This window comes from Mastigoproctus giganteus, chromosome 1 (assembly GCF_048544385.1).
Source record: "Mastigoproctus giganteus isolate SK-2022 chromosome 1, ASM4854438v1, whole genome shotgun sequence".
NCBI classification, from domain to species: Eukaryota; Metazoa; Arthropoda; class Arachnida; order Uropygi; family Thelyphonidae; genus Mastigoproctus; species Mastigoproctus giganteus.
The window spans coordinates 185252092-185266248 of record NC_143575.1 but is presented as its reverse complement, the minus strand read 5'-3'; the positions used below and the strand labels follow the sequence as shown (position 1 = coordinate 185266248).

Sequence of the window (14157 nt, the reverse complement as noted above, 5' to 3'; positions counted from 1 at the left end):
ACAAATTACCAAATACAAGGCACATACACAGCACAGTCTATGTCACTACTGCGGATTTACGCACAGTACTGACTTATATACGGCGAATTCTACAGGTAACAATACGTCTTGAGTTAACTTGTAGTTGACTGCTGCGAGGAATTTTCTATTACACATGCCATCTACGAGACAATTCGAGAATCGAGAAGCTCTTTTTTTTATCAACAATAAGCTTTTTTAGGAGTTTTGGTGACGAATATATATTATAATTTGAGTTTTGAATAATTTAACATACCTAACTCAGATTGGCGTCGGAGACCCATTCACCCAAATAAGCCATAGCAGTCAACATGTTAACCATCAAGATTTTTTGGACAGTGCTCATTTTATACTATTGTGGTCAGTGCCCAGCATTGGTTCCTGTACTGTCTTATACCGCCCAGATAATTGTTGAGAACCAGGTCAAGGACACTTTAGCCCCTTGTTCCATTTCTGACATACTGGAATAAATAAGTCATGCAGTTGGTATAAAACTCTATTCAATTTGATGGATTGCCATTCTACAATTTCAGTTGGAGGTTTTGATAAGAAGTATAACACCTTGTGGTAGTAGGTGGAGAAATTTATGAGGTCCTCTGCTGTCTGACTTAAGTTTCTCCAGTTTCAGAAATAGAGCCTGCCATTTCAAGGCTCAATTTATACTGGAAAAAAAAAAAATTTTTTTTTCCAGCATAAACTTATATCTGATTGCCTATTCTGTGCTGAGAAACATGACCCCTGATCTGTAGTCTTTGCTGTTATTTTTAAGACATACTTCTAAGGGAATGATGAAGTATAAATTTTAGTAGAAATTTGAATCTTCAAAATATTCATGCAGATGTCATTTTTTCATTTGGAACAAAATAACAATGATATATTGGGCCTACAGTATAATCTGATGTACAGTAGACTCTCGATTTTCCGGGATAGATGGTAAAAGAAAATTCCCTGACAATCGATTTCTTGGTTAATCCAAAAATACAGTAAGTTCCCGACATACGTAAGAGATACATTCCTGGACTTCTTACCTAAGTCCAGTTTTACGTAACTCGAGAATGACTAAAAAAATATTGCTACTATATCCCTGATATGCCAAAATTACAAAAATCACAAAATATCCTCAGAAGAATGAAGAAAAATAGTTATATATTTTTGATTAGTTCAATTAAAAACTTTATCTGGGAATGGCGGTGAAGTAGCCAGAGTGGTGGTGGTGCTTAAGAAAAGAAAACATAAAAGGAAGAAAAAACGCATGTTAGTACTGTAAAAACTGATGTGTGTTTCGCAACCTTGGGTATTATAGTTGACTTAATTGGTGCCAATCCCTTTATCGCTTCTCGTATTCTCTCTTTCTCCTTTATTGTGTTCACCGTTGCCACTGACAAATCTGAATTCCGTGCAATACTTGTTAATGTTTGGCCATTTTCATACATCCTTATCATTTTAATTTTCTGATCCAACTCGATCGCTTTCCTTTTCTTGATAGATTTACTAGTACTGCTGTCACTTATTCTCTTAGTCGACACCATGATAACGGTCAAAATTAATTAAATTTTCTTAAAAGAACTTCACAGGGTTAAGGCAAAAACTCACTATTATCATCCCACACGAGCTCACATTTTACTAAAACTCCTTTCTGGAGGTCACTAGCATAAAACAGTTTGCACTTTCCGGGTTACTGGGCTTTCTGTTAGTGCATCTAATTATAAACGTGTAGTAAACTCGATCTTATTGCATTTGCGATAATACCAATAGCTTGAATTCTGTGGGTTTTTTAAGTTATTATAGTGAAATGTGTGTCCCCTTCACTGAAATCTTCAGTCATATAAAAAATATATATAAAAAAAAGTTTCATAAGTCGGGGATTTACTGTATCGAAAAATGTTCAGCAATCTATGTAAAAAAGTATGTCGATAGATAAAAAAAACGAAAAACTTACCACGTACTACTCGCGTGTCCAATACGATGCTTCCCTTTATTTTTTGCGATGCCAATTTTAAATCGAATAGCTTCCCTTTATTTTTTACAATGTCGCGTATGGTTTGGTCACCAACATTATAATGGTTCTTTAGAGATTTAATGGATGCACCGTTTTCAAACTTTCGAATAATTTCGAGTTTTTGTTTAAATTCTCTTGCGTTTGCCCATTTTCGCAATTTCTAAACAAAAAGAAAATATAGTTATTATAAAAAAAAATTCCAACATCCCTGACATGAATAACGAAACAAAATTTGTCCTTTTGTGCTGAGCCGGAACACAACAATTGACGCGACACACTAAAACAAACTAAACATTTGGTCTCTCTCTTTTTTTCTTTCCCCCCCCCCCTTTTTTTTTTTTTTTTTTTTTATAAACAGATGTTTATACCTTTATATTTATTACTTGAATTTTATATAAGATTTCTAGTTGTTTTTTTTTTTTTTTTTTTTTTTTTTTTTTAATTTGGAGTCTTGAAGTGTCCCCGTTAATCCGATCCCAGTAAATCGAGAGTCTGCTGTATTTGTAAAAGGACATAAGTATATGCAGGTATAAAATTAGTTAACAAATACACTTTATTGCTTAAATTAGGCAACATATTTATGGGAGCAATTTGGAGCAACATGGTATTAAAATTTTAATTAATACCAAATGTTGGTTCTGCTCCCAAAGCCTTCATTTTATATATTACAAAAAAAAAGTATCCAGGCACTCCTGTTTTCATAGTCCATTAGACCATCCCTGATAAACATATGACTCAGATTGATATATGAGAAGATGTATGATACAAGTTAGTTATTTTTTTCATGGAATGACAAGAACAACCAACTAGTTGTTTCATTAACCATTGCTGGCTTGTTGACAGTCTACACCATCTATAGTCAACTTTCAGTGAGCTTACCATGAAATGGAAGTGTGATAGTATTACCACCATGACAATAAGGTACTAAGAAGACAGAATGACAATCTCATACATCCTTGCAAAACATCAACCAGAACTTTTAAGGCATCAGTGGCAGTTGAGGTCTGTGTGAACCTATTATATATGGAATTCTATAGCCTTGGTTTCCAAAGGGGTGATGAAAAGCCAGTATTACCAACTACAATCAGTGGGTGCATTTTACATTCCTCTATGTCCATGCTTGCATGATGTCAAATTTGACACCATGCAAGCATGGTTTGATGAATGCCAAATTTTGTCCATATAGAGGAAAGGAAATTGATTCTATGGAGAGACCAATCATGCTACGTGCTATTCTGATCAGATAGGTGGGTGTGTAGGATGCTTGGAGAATGGTTATAGTGTAGCTGTTTCTTATGGTTTGACCCAAAAATTTTGCTAGTTGTGTGACAGAACCATGAATGCTGATGCTTTCTATGATGTAGCACTTGTTTTGAGTATAGCCCACATTGTTACAGCAGCATAATACTATAACAATGTGGGTTATACCCATACCATATTGCTCGTACTGTTTAAGAATGATTCAACAATAAATGTACAAAAGTTGGAATGGCCAGCACAGAGTGCTGATGTGAACTCTATGGAATGCCTTTGGAATGAACTGGAGTGTCCGCAAGGGTGAAACTGACATGTTCCATATTGTTAGCTCAACTGACCACTGCAAATGGAATAGAGAACAATACCCACTGCAGTCTAGCGTTCATTAGGGGAAAGGCTATTCATTAGGGTGGAGTGTGCTGTAGTGGCTAAAGGGGGGAGTGACACACTATTCACTAAACTGATGTTTGTATGAATACTTTTTTTTTTGTCAGATAGCATTAGTAGGCATACGATGCAAGAAAGCAAGCTTATGCAGCATCAGCCAAAAAAAAAAAAAAAAAAAAAACCTCTCATTTCACCCCACTCGTTCCAAATGCTTGTCCAGCTCAGCCTTAAATTTATTTAGGCTGTCAACTTCCACAACAAAAGATGGAAGTCTGTTCCACCAATCAACCGCCCGATGGACTAAAGGCAAATTTCCACACATCTATTCTTCAACTGTCTTTCCTCAATTTGAATCTATGCCCCCTCAGGTTCTTAATCTGAGCAAGAGGAAGAATCCCATCAGCATTCAGCTTGCTCATTCAAGGCCTTATACAACTCAATCAGATCACTTGCAGGGCCTATTCTCCAGGTGCTGCAATTTGTAGAACTTAAGCTTTTCTTGGTAAGGGGCACCCCTTTGTTCCCCTCACCAATCTTGTTGCCCTTTGTACTTGTTCTAGCAACTCTACATCCTTCTAAAATGAGGCCTCTAGACCTGTACATAGCACTCTAGGTGTAGTCTGACCATTGTCTTGTACAACAGGATAATCACCTCCCTGTCCCTGCAAGCAAATTTCCTGTATATCATTGACAAGACTCCATGACCTACCCTGGCCGCCTGTCTGCACTGCTCAGCAAACTTCATATTTGATTGCACAATTATCCCCAGGTCTTTTTCACTTTCCACTTCCCTGAGTGTAGTACCACACAGTTGGTATGTTTCTCTTGGGTTATTGCTACCCATATGTAGTACTCGGCATTTGTTAATGTTAAACGTTAGTTTCCACGTCTCAGCTCATTTTTCCAACTTATCTAGATCCAGTTGGAGTAGCATACTGTCTTTACTATCGTTAACAACCTTGCCAACCTTTGTATCATCTGCAAATGTGGACATTAATCCTGATATACCTTCATCAATATCATTGATGAAGGTATATCAGGATTCCACAAAACAACAATGGACCCAGCCGAACCCTGGGGAACTCCACTAATAACTTTTGTCCATGAAGAGCAGTGTCCATTGATAATCACTCTCTGTTGTCTCCAGCTCAACCATCCCTTTATTCATTGTAGCAACTTACCCTTCAGGCCATACCTCTCCAATTTGTACAGCAATCTTCCATGTGCAACAGTATCAAAAGCTTTCTTGAAATCCAAGTATATGATATCAAAATTATTTTTTGCATCTAGTTCCTTTGTGACCACATCATAGTATCCAATCAAATTAGTCAGACAAGACCTCCCTTTAACAAACCCATGCTGTGTCTTAACAATTACTGCAGTCTTGTCTAGATGATCCTGCAATGCTTCTTTAACCAGTGACTCCATTATTTTCTCTGGAACACAAGTTAAACTAACAGGTCTATAGTTACTTGTGTCACCTTTTGAACCCCCTTTGTGGATTGTTGATACATTTGCACACCTCCAGACAATGAGGACCTCCTCTGAGTCCAAGGAAGCTCTCATAATTATGGCTAAGAGTTTGCTTACTTCCTTTGCTGCCTCCTTTAATATAACTGGATAGATCCCGTCCACCCCAGGTGCCTTCCTTATGTTTAACTTCAACAATTCTTCCTCCACTTTATTACAAAATCACTTGCTCCCTGTTAGTTTGATAAAATTCTGGCATTCCCCTCATTGAATAACTCTCGTGTGAATGTGGATGCAGAATACTCATTCAGTTTATCAGCTACTTGAGCATGATCATCAATAGTCAACCCATCCATGTTAAGTGGTTCAATCTGATTCATCCCTTTCCTTCTAGAGTTTAGATAAGTAAAGAACTCTTTCTGTTTTTCTTTGCATCCTTTTGCAAAAGATTTCTCGTAATCTGCCTTTGCCTGCTTAACCTCCTTTGTGACTTACAGAAAAGCTTATATCTGTGATAGCTTCTGTGTCACTAGATAATTTATATGCATCTCATACATTTTTCTTTTCGGCCACGAGCCTCATTAATTCATCTGACATCCATTTAGGCCTGAACCTTAAACAGTATTTCTTAGTTGGAATGAAAAGCCTAGTAGCCTACAAGATTAAGTCCCTGGAGGCTTCCCGCTGTACAGAATTTAAAAACTGTCCTAGACCCCTGTAGTCATCTTTATGAAAGCAAAAGCCCTCTCCTTTAGCCTTGATGGTAGTTACATCTTTAAGTAATTCCCGTATCAGTACATTGTGATCACTGTCAGCCAGCGGTTCCTTTATCTGCAAATTCTTAATGCATGAATACTAACTGGTGATAATCAAATTAAGAGTATTACACCCTCTGGTTGCCTCTCGAACATGCTGCTGTAGAAAACAGTTATCCAACAAATCCAAAGAAATCCTGCTAGCGTGCGAGTGACCAAACCACAAGTTTCAGTCTGGAAAGTTAAAATTCCCCATTATAAGATATTCTGATTTACTATTGGCCCACTCTATTTCTCTGAACAATTGCTCATTATACTCATCAGATTCATTAGGGCTATAACACACACACCTACTCTCATTTTTCCTTTCCCAGTGCTTATGTCATAACATTGCATTGTCCACCAACATCAATTGGATGCACTTCCTTAGATTTTGTGTTTTTTAACCAACAGCATAACCCCCTCCTCCCTTCTGTCCTGTCTATCTTTTCTGTACACGTTGTACTCCCCAAATTCCAATTCTGCGCTGCTTATATCTGTGTGTCGCCACGTCTCTGATATCCCAACAGGGAATGTTGGGATATCGGAGATGTCATGAAAGGTCAGGGAATGACCATCACATATTCCTGGAGCAATATGGCCTTAGTTGCTAATGCTCCTAAAAACCAAATAACAAACAAACAAGCCAAATTGATAGACAAGGCTCTCATCATATACTCCCTCCTATTGTGTCTGGGCAGAATTGCAGACACTTTCACATTCAATCCTAACTCGCAAATTTTTTTCAACATGGACTTGTACTTGTTGAGTAAATCTGCAGATCTATTAATGTCATTAGTTCCGATGTGTACAACGTATCACCTTTTGTGCCCTTAAAAGATATCTGCTCTGCAACATCATCAACTTTTGCCCCTGGCAGACATACCCTGGCCCAGTTCCACCTATCCTTCTTACATAGTATATTCCCCGTCTCCCTGATAATAGAGTCACCAACAATAACTAGTTCCTTTCGAACCTACGCATTCTGCCCTGGAGATTGCCTCTGTGTTGCCTGATGCACTGGAGTTAGCTCTGCTGTTGTGCTGGGCAGCTGAAAGCTTGATGGGCCTTTCATATTAATTTCTTCGAGGGCATTTACCATACACCCTCAAGCCCTCATAGACACTCATCAGAACGCTGAGCTGGCACCTAATTTCTTGACACTCTAGGCATCTAGCACACACAAAGACATCCTCCTTGGCTAGATCATGTCCCATTTTAGTAATTTCAGCAAACATTTTGCATATTTTATGAGACTGATGTGTTGGAGAAACGCCCCTTCGTTTCTCACAGACTAGCACTCTCACTAGTCTGTGATCTTTGCTTCACAGCTCTAGTCTGGGTCATGATTCCCATTTGAATACAGTTTAATTAACAATGGAATTAATAAGATTAAGAAATATTTTTGATTAATCGATAATACTATACTAAGCTAACAGATTCCTAATACAATGCTTGATATTACGTTATCTAGTTTTACGTTATACCTTACGCTATCAGTTTGAGATATATAAGTTGCACTATTTCTTATTGATTACAATATGGCGGCAAGTTCAACAATATTGGCACCAACATTGGGAGTCGTAACTTCCAAAATCACTAGTTAAATTCAAAATAAGAAGCTAACAAATGCTACTAAACCTCTTTAATGTCTTTGTAAAACACAGTGTATTTATACAAAAGATCTGTTTATATGCTAGTTTATAGGAGCATTTGTTTCAGAACAGTGTTTATCTTATTTATATTCACAAATTCTTAATTGCTTTTGTATTGTATGTAGGACTTTTATCCAGCTGTAGAAGGGCAAATTTTACATAATAAAATAAAATGCTAAACTTACTTAAATTCAGTGCTTTTTTTTGTAAAAAAAAATAGGTGCCGGTACTCATTTTTTGCTATCAGGAAAAATTCCGTGCCGACACGGCTGGCCCACAGTGGTTGTCAGCCATGCCAGCTGTTTCTGTCTGTTAAGGAGATCACGTGATACTGGGCAGAGTCAGCAGTCGTCAATCACGGCCGTATCACTAGCAGTCGGAACGCTGTACCCAATACTGAATCTCTACCAAATTGAAAATTAAAAGGATATGAAAAGTAAACTAAAAACTTATTTCCTGATATTGTTACTTCAGTAGTAATGTTTTTGGAATAAGAACGACAAATTAATTTTATTAACACACAGTTTATTAAGCATAAATTTATTATACAAGTATATAAAAAAATAAGTCAAAGGTGAGTCTTATTTAATGAATAAAAAAATAATAAGTAAAATGTAAAAATAAATACCAAGTAAAAAAATAAGTAAAAATAATTTCATAATGAAGTTTTATAAAATATTCCAAATTTTTATTAAGTTCTCATCCGACCCAATATGCCGAGTTCTTTTCTTACTGTTTGTGTCTGTTGCTAGTGGTGTTTCCGAAGCAGCCACGAATCGATATATTTTGCTGGATCGAAGCGTGTAAGCGGTGGGCCTACAATTTTAAGAAACAGTAGTGAAGAAACTGTTTTTGTAATCATCGAAGCTCTGGTTGGGCTGACGATCAGATTCATTTGTAAAAATCCTCATTCACATTCACTTGATGAAACTGGTATTGTACTCAGAGCATTCATTAAATTTTTCAATTAGGTATTCCTGAAACCCACGAATTGTATCTCTTTCATTTAACTTAAACCTAATTGATAATTTTCTAATTTCATTCTCACCAAATGTCACTTGAGAGTTAGTATCTTCAGGCCAATGTTTCCTATCGAGTACTCTGGCCGACGCTGCGAAATCAGCACTTTTACTATCAAGCAGCCTGCTTTCTACTGATTGTTTCAAAGTCCTATAGAAAGCCCCTGGATCGACTGGAGAATAATTTCTGTAGTCTGTCCCATGAAGTGAAACTCCTTGAAATCATAGATTTTCAGCAGCTTTGGTGGCATTTCTGTAATACTGTCCCGGAACTGTTTGTCTTTCAAGAAAAAGTTGTACAACAATTTCTGTTTTTTTTATTCGCCCTGTACAAATCTATATCACACTCCTGCAAGTCCAAGCTCAAGTCTGATAATTCTTGAAGAGCATCACACATTAAACCCAAGTCTAATTTAAAGTTTGTAATCGTAATTTTCTTCTGCAATCCTTCATATGTACATCTTTCTTTTTGGTCCCACATAGAGTCATTCTTTGCTTCTTGAAAATGATTAACTAACGCCTCATAGTTATTCCAAACAACTGAAACAGACCGGAAGCTCAATGCCACCCATCGTGTGCTTAAAATTCTGCCAATTTTTAATAGTTCAATATCCAGTGATTTGGCACACACCTTCAATTCTCCGGCATTTTTTGGCGACGAGTTTTACACGACATAAAGTTTATCAATAAATGCTTTAAAACTATCGATACCTGCAACGAATTTCACAGTATCACCAACTGATAGTTCTAATCAGTAATTAGCGCAATGCCACACTATTAAAGAAGGGAATTTTTTGTTTCATTAGTTTCGTAACGCCACTTTTACTACCCATCATAACAGCAGCACCATCACATGTGACACAAACTAAGTGAGTTTTTAAATAGTTTTCCGTCATACTGTATGACTGAAGACAATCGAGCAGAGAATGAAATATCCCTTTTGCAGTAACACTTTCGAGTTCAATCAAGTCCAGAAACAAATTTATGGGAGATCTCATTCCACAGTCAAATGTATAAGTTCGAACATAAATGATCAAAGCGGATTTCCTACCCACCGTGGTTGATTCATCAATTATCAGTGAAATTTTACTGTTTGACTTAACGATTTTATTAACCAAATTTTTTCTCATTTCATCACTAATGTGGTTCAAGATGTTAATGCAAGCGTTTGTTGAATGAAGAATACGACCCATGTCAATCCCATTTAATTCCTGTAGGTCAATCTCTGATTCAAAATTATGAAAAGACTGATTTTTTTTTGGCCACCTTATATGCAGTGTGAAAAATTTTTGCTGTTATTAATTTTTGGCGTGATAAACTCTTTAAACACAGATTTTCAAGGGGTCCTTTCTCAGCTTCCACAAGCAGTTTTATAGCAGCTTTATGTCCCGCTGTTTCCTTGTGATCGAAAATTTTCTTTCTTAAAGACACAATAGCTGTTGCTGTCTGCTTTCACCAAAATATGTAACTTCATTATTTGCCCATTCCTTAGAAATCTTCATGCTCATCTTCTTTTCCACTCCAAGAGTCCTTTACAATTTGTTTACGTAATGCACAGCCAAGTCTCTTATTTTGATAATTTAGCCAATTATACTTCGCACAGAAATCATTTTTTTGATCAACAGTCCAGCAACTTGGCAGTCATTTATGTCAGTCATTCCTTGCTGTTGGATGCGGATACCATCAGGAACAAAAGCAGTGTTTGACACAGTTTCTGTAATTAGGTCTTCACTCACATTTTCACTTGTTTTTAATTTCTTAACTATGGAGGGTGAGAAGAAACTAGTAATTCTTTTCATTTTGTACTTTATGGTTCAAGATAGCTTTTTTTTTAATACTAATTCACTTACAATCTCGTTACCGCACGGGCAAATGAATTAAACTGTTGTGTCTGAATTGAAAATGCACAAATACAAAGTTGTGTTGAACAAACTTTTACATCATAACAAAAGCCACAGAAACATTAGTGGCGAGCCAGTTGGAGCCCCTACGAAATGGCATTTCCAAAGGGGAAGGGAGTCGAGAAAGAGCTACATGAGTTTCCTAAGTGGGTGGTACTTCTTAGATGAACAGAACACCTGCGAAAGTGAGATAATCCCCAATAAATCTACAGTCGGAACCTCTATATAACTAAGTCGATTGTTCCTTGCAAAAATTTGTTAAACAAAAATTTCGTTATAAAGAAATATGACCTTTTCCACAATGAAAAATAATTCAACATTCAAAAATACAGTAAAAGATGGTAAATATATTTTATAACATTTCAAAACAATTTATTAATACATAACAAATTAAGATACGATTTTTTTTTTTTTTTTTTTTTTTCATACGACATGATGCACACAATATTAGTACACTTAAGAATTATTTTTCAAAATATTTGGTTATCTTTTGTTGTACAATGTGTTTACTGTACATCGATCATTTAAAAATTTTTTGCATTTGTTTTAACATAACTTTTGTATTCTCAGGAACATCTTCACACTTCAGGCCACGACAAAGTTTCAAAATCTGCCAACATTTCATGTTTAGAAGGTTTAATACCTTCGTTATCCTCATTTTTCTTTTCTTGTCGTCAATATTGTCATTAGCTCTTTGAACTAGTTCTTAAATTTGAATTTTTTTTTTTTTTTTTTTTTCGTGAAATGTCCAAAATGTGGAAGTCATTGAGGTACTGTAACCATGTAAATAGAGATATGAAAAATTTACAGAAACATTTACGGAAAAAAACACACTTCTGCAAAACAACAGTTGATTATTTGCAAAGAAAACCACTCTCTCCTAATTCCCGAAGAGGGCGCTTACAGTAGAAGGTTGACCAGAGCCCATTGTTCGCATCAGGAATACCCCTTGACCAGCGCAAGTTCTCGTATGTGGGACAGGTGGTCGGATAGGATTTATGAGTATCACTAAGTGGAATAATCCCTTTAGCTCTCTTAATTCGTGCAGCAGCACTAATTGCCTAAATTGCCTGAAGGCCAGAAGTGTGAACAGTGTGTACCGAGTCTCCCTAATTTGTTCGTTATAAGAAATATTTTTTCGCTGAAACGAAACTATTTTAAGTTTGTTAAACAGAGGTCTGACTGAGTAATCTAAAATTCCAAAAATGGTTATAAAGTTTTATATAGAAAATATCTTAACAGTAGACAGTGAAAAATGCAAATTTAGTTAAATAACTTTAAGCGTATGTATTTGAATAATGGTTAAACATGTGAAAAAGAAATTACTGAATATTTCAAATTTCGAAATGTACTGCATGCAAATGTCACACGCTGTTTAAAAAGGTGCTGATACGCCTTTTTCAACAGCGTACCAGCTACGTACCGTCACAAAAAAAGCCCTGCTTAAATTTATGCTTCAGTGTCTCCTATATATCCATTATTATTTTACCATATGTATGTTTAATGTACGTTTGTGTAACATAAAATTTAAAATTTTTTTAATTGGCAAGGTAATAAAGGGTAAATATTGAACAATTAGACTTTACACCAGCCGGTATTCAAATAAACAAATTCCAATCCTGCAACTAAAACACTTTATTTACAATAAAATAAAATACGAGCGTATGAAATGAAATAAAATAAAATATATAGTAGTCTAAAACCGATGTGATTTAATTTACAATAAAATACGAAAATATAAAATATGATGATAATAGCGATAAAAACAATTAATAAAATACCGTAACAACTGTAGCTTTCGGGGATAGCAATCCCCTTTCTCAACAGCATATTTCTGCTGTGTGGCACATCCTTAAATAGCAGATCCACGGCACTCGTCACATGGTTCCTCAGGAGTAAGGCCGGAATTTCCCATTTATGCACCGGAAATGGCTCAGGAGTGTGCTAGCTGAAACCGTTCATCTCGCCCAAGAACCACAGTGAGGGGATGCAAACGTACACCCTTGTCTCTATTAATGGAATTGCTAGCTGCCCCAATACATAAACTCTCAAGCCATTTACGGTCCCAGAACCCGTGTGCCTGATCAATGGTTACTCCCGAGGAACCATGTGACGAGTGCCGTGGATCTGCTATTTAAGGATGTGCCACACAGCAGAAATATGCTGTTGAGAAAGGGGATCGCTATCCCCGAAAGCTACAGTTGTTACGGTATTTTATTAATTGTTTTTATCGCTTTTATCATCATATTTTATATTTTCGTATTTTATTTTATTTCATTTCATACGCTCGTATTTTATTTTATTGTAAATAAAGTGTTTTAGTTGCAGGATTGGAATTTGTTTATTTGAATACCGGCTGGTGTAAAGTCTAATTGTTCAATATGAATTGAATTCATCGTTACGATGAATTCAATTCACAAACATGATCACAATGACCAGTGCTTACTGCACATCGTATAGTGAACGGTACTTTACTATGTTGAGTTCATCGTAACGTGATTTGATTGTACAGTGAACCAGTTGTAAAGGGGAGGGTATATTGTATTTTTAACTATTTACGTGAAACTTCGGATAATTGGGGCAGCTGCTTAATCAGGCCAAAATGCACTAGTCCCGATGTGTCCCAAATAACCGGAATGGACTGTATTATAAAAGAGAGAGAGAGAGAGAGAGATTAGCCTATATGATAGTCTGAAGAAAACTCACCTAGAAAAAAAAAAAAAAAAGCGGAACCATTTAAAACTAGTAAGGGCTGGTTGAATAGATTTAAAATCCAGGGAGAAGTCGCAAGTGCAGATTAAAGAGCCGAAACTTTCAAAAAAGAACTTGTTAAAATTATTGAAGAGGGGTATTATGTGTTATACTTCTCAACAAGTTTTTAACATAGATGAAGCAGTACTTTTTTTGGAAACAAATGCCTAAAAGAAGTTTCATATTGAAAGAAGAAAAAAACATGCCAGGTTTCAAAGCGGTGAAGGATCGGTTGACTTTATTGTTGGGTGGTAATGCTGTGGGGGATTTAAAATTAAAACCCCTTTTAGTTTACCAGGAAGAAGGCCAAAGTACAACCCAAAATCAACACATTTTTCATGATTAAATTCATCAATTAAATTCATGATTTTAATTGGAATTTTAAGTTTCATTTTGATACGTAAGTAGTTACTCCATAATTATATACGTATGTAATGCAGACTATTTTAAATATTAAATATTTTGACCGACATTTGTGCATCTTTTCACTACTGTTTATTATTGATTAGGAAATATCCTATGGCACTGACCACAACTCTCAAATACAAGTTATTTGTGCGCCGCTCGCACAAATACACGGATGCGCCACTCGCTTAGCGCGGATTCACTTAACGTTCTGTTTTTCCGGGACGAATTATCAATGCTAAGCAGGGGTAACCTGTATAATGCTTATGTGTTATGCTTTTCAGGACCTTAAACTGCTGCTCTTAAAATTATTGAAGACTTCAGCTTTTGGGTATTATTTATAGATCATTGGAAGTGATTTGTAAATAACATTCAAATGTTAAAGTGTATCATTATTGTTTTTATCTCTTTGGGTTTGTAACGACGATATGGTGTTTCATTTTTAAAATAAGATACTCTTTTTTTCTGCCACATTTTAATTTATAACCTCTGTCAGTTTTT

The 14157-nt window shown here is 35.9% G+C and overlaps 1 protein-coding gene across 4 annotated transcripts in view; it reads left to right on the top strand.

Annotated features, from left to right (window-relative positions):
- LOC150091364 (ralBP1-associated Eps domain-containing protein 2-like) overlaps positions 1–14157 on the top strand; it is a 303767-nt gene that overhangs the window by 226884 nt on the left and 62726 nt on the right. The window lies entirely within an intron of this gene.